The sequence below is a fragment of the Lolium rigidum genome, chromosome 3 (genome assembly GCF_022539505.1).
Source record: "Lolium rigidum isolate FL_2022 chromosome 3, APGP_CSIRO_Lrig_0.1, whole genome shotgun sequence".
In the NCBI taxonomy this organism is placed as follows: domain Eukaryota; kingdom Viridiplantae; phylum Streptophyta; class Magnoliopsida; order Poales; family Poaceae; genus Lolium; species Lolium rigidum.
In genome coordinates this window covers 142,558,471-142,569,468 of record NC_061510.1, presented here as the reverse complement: position 1 = coordinate 142,569,468, position 10,998 = coordinate 142,558,471, and positions in this window count along the sequence as shown.

The window sequence follows — 10,998 nt, the reverse complement described above, 5'->3', positions numbered from 1 at the left end:
AGTGAGAGTGAGAGACTGCCTACGAAAAAAGCTCACAAATCCGGTTTAGGACGAACTCTATCGAAGGTGCTCCCCACACCTGATTTGGTTTGGGTGGAAACAAAGATGGATGAGCTAGCGCCTTGTCAGGCACCATACAAAGGTGGAAACAAAGATGGATGAGTTAGTCGTGTTTGTTCATTGGATCATGAGAAGGCCGGATGACCTACTGATGTCTACGGGTGCTTCTATTCTTGTAGACAGTGTTGGGCCTCCAAGAGCAGAGGTTTGTAGAACAGCAGCAAGTTTCCCTTAAGTGGATCACCCAAGGTTTATCGATCTCGGGGAGGAAGAGGTCAAAGATATCCCTCTCATGCAACCCCGCAACCACAAAGCAAGATGTCTCTTGTGTCCCCAACACACCTAATAGGTGCACTAGTTCGGCGAAGAGATAGTGAAATACGAGATGGTATAAATAAGTATGAGCAAGTGGCAACGGCACCGAAAAGTTCTTTGCCCAGGACAAGAAACAAGCAGTAGTAACGCTAGCAAGTAGTAACGCAATGAAACAAGAAACAAGCAGCGATAGCGATATTTAGGAACAAAGCCTAGGGATTACACTTTCACTAGTGGACACTCTCAACATTGATCACATAACAGAATAGATAAATGCATACTCTACACTCTCTTGTTGGATGATGAACATATTGCGTAGGATTACACGAACCCTCAAGGCCGGAGTTAACAAGCTCCACAATTCAATGTTCATATTTAAATAACCTTAGAGTGCATGAAAGATCAACACGACTAAACCAAGTACTAACATAGCATGCACACTCGTCACCTTCACACTATGTAGGAGGAATAGATCACATCAATACCATCATAGCAATAGTTAACTTCATAATCTACAAGAGATCATAATCATAGCCTACGCCAAGTACTAACACGGATGCACACACCGTCACCATTACACCGTGCGGGAGGAATAAAACTACTTTAATAACATCACTAGAGTAGCACATAGATAAATTGTGATACAAAACACATTGCAATCATAAAGAGATATAAATAAGCACTTCACTATGCCATTCATAACAGTTGAATAAGTATTCTGTGAAATATAGCCTAAGAGACCCACACGGTGCACACACTCGTCACCTTTACACACGTGGGACAAGGAGTCTCCGGAGATCACATAAGTAAAACTCACTTGACTAGCATAACGACATCTAGATTACAAGCATCATCATATGAATCTCAATCATGTAAGGCAGCTCATGAGATTATTGTATTGAAGTACATAGGAGAGAGATGAACCACATAGCTACCGGTACAGCCCCGAGCCTCGATGGAGAACTACTCCCTCCTCATGGGAGACAGCAGCGTTGATGAAGATGGCGGTGGTGTTGATGGAGAAGCCTTCCGGGGCACTTCCCCGTCCCGGCGGCGTGCCGGAACAGAGACTCCTGTCCCCCAGATCTTGGCTTCGCGATGGCGGCGGCTCTGGAAGGTTTCTCGTACCGTGGCTTTTCCGTATCGAAGTTTTAGGTCAGGGACCTTTATATAGGCGAAGAGGCGGCGTCAGAAGGTCGACGAGGCGGTGACACACTAGGGGGGCGCGGGCCCCCCCTTGGCCGCGCCAGGGTCATGTGTGGTGGGCCTGTGGCCCCCCTCTGGCGACTCTCGGGTGTTCTGGAAGCTTCGTGGAAAAATAGGATGCTGGGCCTTGATTTCGTCCGATTCCGAGAATATTTCCTTACTAGGATTTCTGGAACCAAAAACAGCAGAAAACAGAAACTGGCCCTTCGGCATCTCGTCAATAGGTTAGTTCCGGAAAACACATAAATATGACATATAATGTGTACAAAACATGTAGATATCATCAATAATGTGGCATGGAACATAAGAAATTATCGATACGTCGGAGACGTATCAGCATCCCCAAGCTTAGTTCTCGCTCGTCCCGAAGCGTGTAAACGATAACAAAGATAATTTCTAGAGTGACATGCCATCATAACCTTGATCATACTATTGTAAGCATATGTAATGAATGCAGCGATCAAAACAATGGTAAATGACATGAGTAAACAAATGAATCATAAAGCAAAGACTTTTCATGAATAGTACTTAAAGACAAGCATCAATAAGTCTTGCATAAGAGTTAACTCATAAAGCAATAAATCAAAGTAAAGGTATTGAAGCAACACAAAGGAAGATTAAGTTTCAGCGGTTGCTTTCAACTTATAACATGTATATCTCATGGATATCGTCAACATAGAGTAATATAACAAGTGCAATATGCAAGTATGTATGAATCAATGCACAGTTCACACAAGTGTTTGCTTCTTGAGGTGGAGAGAAATAGGTGAACCGACTCAACATAAAAGTAAAAGAAAGGTCCTTCGCAGAGGAAAGCATCGATTGCTATATTTGTGCTAGAGCTTTTATTTTGAAAACAAGAAACAATTTTGTCAACGGTAGTAATAAAGCATATGTATCATGTAAATTATATCTTACAAGTTGCAAGCCTCATGCATAGTGTACTAATAGTGCCCGCACCTTGTCCTAATTAGCTTGGACTACCGAGATCATCGCAATACACATGTTTTAACCAAGTGTCACAAAGGGGTACCTCCATGCCGCCTGTACAAAGGTCTAAGGAGAAAGCTCGCATTTTGGATTTCTCGCTTTTGATTATTCTCAACTTAGACATCCATACCGGGACAACATGGACAACAGATAATGGACTCCTCTTTAATGCATAAGCATGTGGCAACAATTAGTGTTCTCATATGAGATTGAGGATATATGTCCAAAACTGAAACTTCCACCATGATTCATGGCTTTAGTTAGCGGCCCAATGTTCTTCTCTAACAATATGCATGCTCCAACCATTAAGGTGGTAGATCTCTCTTACTTCGGACAAGACGGACATGCATAGCAACTCACATGATATTCAACAAAGAATAGTTGATGGCGTCCCTGAAGCATGGTTATCGCACAACAAGCAACTTAATAAGAGATAAAGTGCATAAGTACATATTCAATACCACAATAGTTTTTAGGCTATTTGTCCCATGAGCTATATATTGTAAAGGTGAAGAATGGAAATTTTAAAGGTAGCACTCAAGCAATTTACTTTGGAATGGCGGAGAAATACCATGTAGTAGGTAGGTATGGTGGACACAAATGGCATAGTGGTTGGCTCAAGGATTTTGGATGCATGAGAAGTATTCCCTCTCGATACAAGGTTTAGGCTAGCAAGGTTATTTGAAACAAACACAAGGATGAACCGGTGCAAAGCAAAACTCACATAAAAGACATATTGTAAACATTATAAGACTCTACACCATCTTCCTTGTTGTTCAAACTCAATACTAGAAATTATCTAGACTTTAGAGAGACCAAATATGCAAACCAAATTTTAGCAAGCTCTATGTGTTTCTTCATTAATGGGTGCAAAGTATATGATGCAAGAGCTTAAACATGAGCACAACAATTGCCAAGTATCAAATTATTCAAGACATTTTACCAATTACTACATGTAGCATTTCCCGTTTCCAACCATATAATAATTAACGAAGCAGTTTCAACCTTCGCCATGAATACTAAAAGCTAAGAACACATGTGTTCATATGAACCAGCGGAGCGTGTCTCTCTCCCACACAAGCATTTATTCAAACAAAAACAAAAACAAAAGCACACAGACGCTCTAAGTAAAGTACATAAGATGTGACCGAATAAAAATATAGTTTCAAGAGAAGGAACCTGATAATTTGTCGATGAAGAAGGGGATGCCTTGGGCATCCCCAAGCTTAGATGCTTGAGTCTTCTTGAAATATGCAGGGGTGAACCACCGGGGCATCCCCAAGCTTAGACTTTTCACTCTTCTTGATCATAGTATATCATCCTCCTCTCTTGACCCTTGAAAACTTCCTCCACACCAAACTCGAAACAACTCATTAGAGGGTTAGTGCACAATAAAAATTCACATGTTCAGAGGTGACACAATCATTCTTAACACTTCTGGACATTGAATAAAGCTACTGGACATTAATGGAACAAAGTAATTCATCCACCATAGCAAAAGAGGCAATGCGAAATAAAAGGCAGAATCTGTCAAAACAGAACAGTCCGTAAAGATAGATTTTATCGAGGCACCAGACTTGCTCAAATGAAAATGCCCAAATTGAATGAAAGTTGCGTACATATCTGAGGATCACGCACGTAAATTGGCATATTTTTCTGAGCTACCTACCGAGAGGCAGGTCGGAATTCGTGACAGCAAAGAAATCTGTTACTGCGCAGCAATCCAAATCTAGTATGAACCTTACTATCAAAGACTTTACTTGGCACAACAATGCACAAAACTAAGATAAGGAGAGGTTGCTACAGTAGTAAACAACTTCCAAGACTCAAATATAAAACAAAAATACTGTAGCAAAATAAACACATGGGTTATCTCCCAAGAAGTTCTTTCTTTATAGCCATTAAGATCGGCTCAGCAGCTTTAATGATGCACTCGCAAGAAATAGTATTTGAAGCAAAAGAGAGCATCAAGAGGCAAATTTAAAACATATTTAATTCTAACATGCTTCCTATGCATAGGAATCTTGTAAATAAACAAGTTCATGAAGAGCAAAGTGACAAGCATAGGATGATAAAACAAGTGTAGCTTCAAAAATTTCAGCACATAGAGAGGCATTTTAGTAACATGAAATTTTCTACAACCATATTTTCCTCTCTCATAATAATATCCAGTAGCATCATGAGCAAACTCAACAATATAACTATCAAATGAAACATTCTTATCATGAGTCTCATGCATAAAATTATTACTCTCCACATAAGCATAATCAATTTTATTAGTTGTAGTGGGAGCAAATTCAACAAAGTAGCTATCATTATTATTCTCATCAAGTGTAGGAGGCATAGTATAATCACAACAAAATTTACTCTCCATAGTAGGTGGCACCAAAAGACCACTATCATTATAATCATCATAAATAGGAGGCAAAGTATCATCAAAGAAAATTTTCTCCTCAATGCTTGGGGGACTAAAAAGATCATGAAAACCAGCTTCCCCAAGCTTAGAACTTTCTATATTATTATCAACAATGGTGTTCAAAGCGTTCATACTAATATTACTACCAGCATGCAAATAAGGTTCCATAGGTTTTTTAATTTTCGCATCAAACCATCCATGTCTAAAATCAGGAAATAGAATAAGAAGCTCATTGTTGTCCATTATGCCAAACTAGTGTAAACAAGAAACAAAAAGATGCAATTGCAGGATCTGAAGGAAATAGCTTCGAGCACACACACAACGGCGAAAATAGCTTAGTAGCCGAGATCCGGAGTGTGAGTACCTTTTACCTTTCCTCCCCGGCAACGGCGCCAGAAAATAGCTTGATGTCTAAGGGTGCTTCTATTCTTGTAGACATTGTTGGGCCTCCAAGAGCAGAGGTTTGTAGAACAGCAGCAAGTTTCCCTTAAGTGGATCACCCAAGGTTTATCGATCTCAGGGAGGAAGAGGTCAAAGATATCCCTCTCATGCAACCCCGCAACCACAAAGCAAGAAGTCTCTTGTGTCCCCAACACACCTAATAGGTGCACTAGTTCGGCGAAGAGATAGTGAAATACAGGTGGTATAAATAAGTATGAGCAGTGGCAACGGCACCATAAAAGTGCTTTGCCCAGGACAGTAAACAAGCAGTAGTAACGCAGCAGTAGTAACGCAGTAAAACAGTAAACAAGCAGCGATAGCAGTATTTAGGAACAAGGCCTAGGGATTACACTTTTTTTTGAAGGGTAGGGATTACACTTTCACTAGTGGACACTCTCAACATTGATCACATAACAGAATAGATAAATGCATACTCTACACTCTCTTGTTGGATGATGAACACATTGCGTAGGATTACACGAACCCTCAAGGCCGGAGTTAACAAGCTCCACAATTCAATGTTCATATTTAAATAACCTTAGAGTGCATGAAAGATCAACACGACTAAACCAAGTACTAACATAGCATGCACACTGTCACCTTCACACTATGTAGGAGGAATAGATCACATCAATACCATCATAGCAATAGTTAACTTCATAATCTACAAGAGATCATAATCATAGCCTACGCCAAGTACTAACACGGATGCACACACTCGTCACCATTACACCGTGCAGGAGGAATAAAACTACTTTAATAACATCACTAGAGTAGCACATAGATAAATTGTGATACAAAACACATTGCAATCATAAAGAGATATAAATAAGCACTTCACTATGCCATTCATAACGTTGAATAAGTATTCTGTGAAATATAGCCTAAGAGACCCACACGGTGCACACACTCGTCACCTTTACACACGTGGGACAAGGAGTCTCCGGAGATCACATAAGTAAAACTCACTTGACTAGCATAACGACATCTAGATTACAAGCATCATCATATGAATCTCAATCATGTAAGGCAGCTCATGAGATTATTGTATTGAAGTACATAGGAGAGAGATGAACCACATAGCTACCGGTACAGCCCCGAGCCTCGATGGAGAACTACTCCCTCCTCATGGGAGACAAGCAGCGTTGATGAAGATGGCGGTGGTGTTGATGGAGAAGCCTTCCGGGGCACTTCCCCGTCCCGGCGGCGTGCCGGAACGAGACTCATGTCCCCCAGATCTTGGCTTCGCGATGGCGGCGGCTCTGGAAGGTTTCTCGTACCGTGGCTTTTCCGTATCGAAGTTTTAGGTCAGGGACCTTTATATAGGCGAAGAGGCGGCGTTAGAAGGTCGACGAGGCGGTGACACACTAGGGGGGCGCGGCCCCCCCTTGGCCGCGCCAGGGTCATGTGTGGTGGGCCTGTGGCCCCCCTCTGGCGACTCTCGGGTGTTCTGGAAGCTTCGTGGAAAAATAGGATGCTGGGCCTTGATTTCGTCCGATTCCGAGAATATTTCCTTACTAGGATTTCGGAACCAAAAACAGCGAGTAAAACGTAAACCGGCCCTTCGGCATCTCGTCAATAGGTTAGTTCCGGAAAACACATAAATATGACATATAATGTGTACAAAACATGTAGATATCATCAATAATGTGGCATGGAACATAAGAAATTATCGATACGTCGGAGACGTATCAGCATCCCCAAGCTTAGTTCCTGCTCGTCCCGAGCAGGTAAACGATAACAAAGATAATTTCTAGAGTGACATGCCATCATAACCTTGATCATACTATTGTAAGCATATGTAATGAATGCAGCGATCAAAACAATGGTAAATGACATGAGTAAACAAATGAATCATAAAGCAAAGACTTTTCATGAATAGTACTTAAAGACAAGCATCAATAAGTCTTGCATAAGAGTTAACTCATAAAGCAATAAATCAAAGTAAAGGTATTGAAGCAACACAAAGGAAGATTAAGTTTCAGCGGTTGCTTTCAACTTATAACATGTATATCTCATGGATATCGTCAACATAGAGTAATATAACAAGTGCAATATGCAAGTATGTATGAATCAATGCACAGTTCACACAAGTGTTTGCTTCTTGAGGTGGAGAGAAATAGGTGAACTGACTCAACATAAAAGTAAAAGAAAGGTCCTTCGCAGAGGAAAGCATCGATTGCTATATTTGTGCTAGAGCTTTTATTTTGAAAACAAGAAACAATTTTGTCAACGGTAGTAATAAAGCATATGTATCATGTAAATTATATCTTACAAGTTGCAAGCCTCATGCATAGTGTACTAATAGTGCCCGCACCTTGTCCTAATTAGCTTGGACTACCGAGATCATCGCAATACACATGTTTTAACCAAGTGTCACAAAGGGGTACCTCCATGCCGCCTGTACAAAGGTCTAAGGAGAAAGCTCGCATTTTGGATTTCTCGCTTTTGATTATTCTCAACTTAGACATCCATACCGGGACAACATGGACAACAGATAATGGACTCCTCTTTAATGCATAAGCATGTGGCAACAATTAGTGTTCTCATATGAGATTGAGGATATATGTCCAAAACTGAAACTTCCACCATGATTCATGGCTTTAGTTAGCGGCCCAATGTTCTTCTCTAACAATATGCATGCTCCAACCATTAAGGTGGTAGATCTCTCTTACTTCAGACAAGACGGACATGCATAGCAACTCACATGATATTCAACAAAGAATAGTTGATGGCGTCCCCAGAAGCATGGTTATCGCACAACAAGCAACTTAATAAGAGATAAAGTGCATAAGTACATATTCAATACCACAATAGTTTTTAGGCTATTTGTCCCATGAGCTATATATTGTAAAGGTGAAGAATGGAAATTTTAAAGGTAGCACTCAAGCAATTTACTTTGGAATGGCGGAGAAATACCATGTAGTAGGTAGGTATGGTGGACACAAATGGCATAGTGGTTGGCTCAAGGATTTTGGATGCATGAGAAGTATTCCCTCTCGATACAAGGTTTAGGCTAGCAAGGTTATTTGAAACAAACACAAGGATGAACCGGTGCAGCAAAACTCACATAAAAGACATATTGTAAACATTATAAGACTCTACACCATCTTCCTTGTTGTTCAAACTCAATACTAGAAATTATCTAGACTTTAGAGAGACCAAATATGCAAACCAAATTTTAGCAAGCTCTATGTGTTTCTTCATTAATGGGTGCAAAGTATATGATGCAAGAGCTTAAACATGAGCACAACAATTGCCAAGTATCAAATTATTCAAGACATTTTACCAATTACTACATGTAGCATTTCCCGTTTCCAACCATATAATAATTAACGAAGCAGTTTCAACCTTCGCCATGAATACTAAAAGCTAAGAACACATGTGTTCATATGAACCAGCGGAGCGTGTCTCTCTCCCACACAAGCATTTATTCAAACAAAAACAAAAACAAAAGCACACAGACGCTCTAAGTAAAGTACATAAGATGTGACCGAATAAAAATATAGTTTCAAGAGATGGAACCTGATAATTTGTCGATGAAGAAGGGGATGCCTTGGGCATCCCCAAGCTTAGATGCTTGAGTCTTCTTGAAATATGCAGGGGTGAACCACCGGGGCATCCCCAAGCTTAGACTTTTCACTCTTCTTGATCATAGTATATCATCCTCCTCTCTTGACCCTTGAAAACTTCCTCCACACCAAACTCGAAACAACTCATTAGAGGGTTAGTGCACAATAAAAATTCACATGTTCAGAGGTGACACAATCATTCTTAACACTTCTGGACATTGAATAAAGCTACTGGACATTAATGGAACAAAGTAATTCATCCACCATAGCAAAAGAGGCAATGCGAAATAAAAGGCAGAATCTGTCAAAACAGAACAGTCCGTAAAGATAGATTTTATCGAGGCACCAGACTTGCTCAAATGAAAATGCCCAAATTGAATGAAAGTTGCGTACATATCTGAGGATCACGCACGTAAATTGGCATATTTTTCTGAGCTACCTACCGAGAGGCAGGTCGGAATTCGTGACAAAGCAAAGAAATCTGTTATTGCGCAGCAATCCAAATCTAGTATGAACCTTACTATCAAAGACTTTACTTGGCACAACAATGCACAAAACTAAGATAAGGAGAGGTTGCTACAGTAGTAAACAACTTCCAAGACTCAAATATAAAACAAAAATACTGTAGCAAAATAAACACATGGGTTATCTCCCAAGAAGTTCTTTCTTTATAGCCATTAAGATCGGCTCAGCAGTTTTAATGATGCACTCGCAAGAAATAGTATTTGAAGCAAAAGAGAGCATCAAGAGGCAAATTTAAAACATATTTAATTCTAACATGCTTCCTATGCATAGGAATCTTGTAAATAAACAAGTTCATGAAGAGCAAAGTGACAAGCATAGGAAGATAAAACAAGTGTAGCTTCAAAAATTTCAGCACATAGAGAGGCATTTTAGTAACATGAAATTTTCTACAACCATATTTTCCTCTCTCATAATAATATCCAGTAGCATCATGAGAAAACTCAACAATATAACTATCAAATGAAACATTCTTATCATGAGTCTCATGCATAAAATTATTACTCTCCACATAAGCATAATCAATTTTATTAGTTGTAGTGGGAGCAAATTCAACAAAGTAGCTATCATTATTATTCTCATCAAGTGTAGGAGGCATAGTATAATCACAACAAAATTTACTCTCCATAGTAGGTGGCACCAAAAGACCACTATCATTATAATCATCATAAATAGGAGGCAAAGTATCATCAAAGAAAATTTTCTCCTCAATGCTTGGGGGACTAAAAAGATCATGAAAACCAGCTTCCCCAAGCTTAGAACTTTCTATATTATTATCAACAATGGTGTTCAAAGCGTTCATACTAATATTACTACCAGCATGCAAATAAGGTTCCATAGGTTTTTTAATTTTCGCATCAAACCATCCATGTCTAAAATCAGGAAATAGAATAAGAAGCTCATTGTTGTCCATTATGCCAAACTAGTGTAAACAAGAAACAAAAAGATGCAATTGCAGGATCCGAAGGAAATAGCTTCGAGCACACACACAACGGCGAAAATAGCTTAGTAGCCGAGATCCGGAGTGTGAGTACCTTTTACCTTTCCTCCCCGGCAACGGCGCCAGAAAATAGCTTGATGTCTAAGGGTGCTTCTATTCTTGTAGACATTGTTGGGCCTCCAAGAGCAGAGGTTTGTAGAACAGCAGCAAGTTTCCCTTAAGTGGATCACCCAAGGTTTATCGATCTCAGGGAGGAAGAGGTCAAAGATATCCCTCTCATGCAACCCCGCAACCACAAAGCAAGAAGTCTCTTGTGTCCCCAACACACCTAATAGGTGCACTAGTTCGGCGAAGAGATAGTGAAATACAGGTGGTATAAATAAGTATGAGCAAGTGGCAACGGCACTCGTAAAAGTGCTTTGCCCGAGACGAGAAACAAGCAGTAGTAACGCAGCGAGTAGTAACGCAGTAGAAACAAGTAAACAAGCAGCGATAGCAGATATTTAGGAACAAGGCCTAGGGATTACACTTTTTTT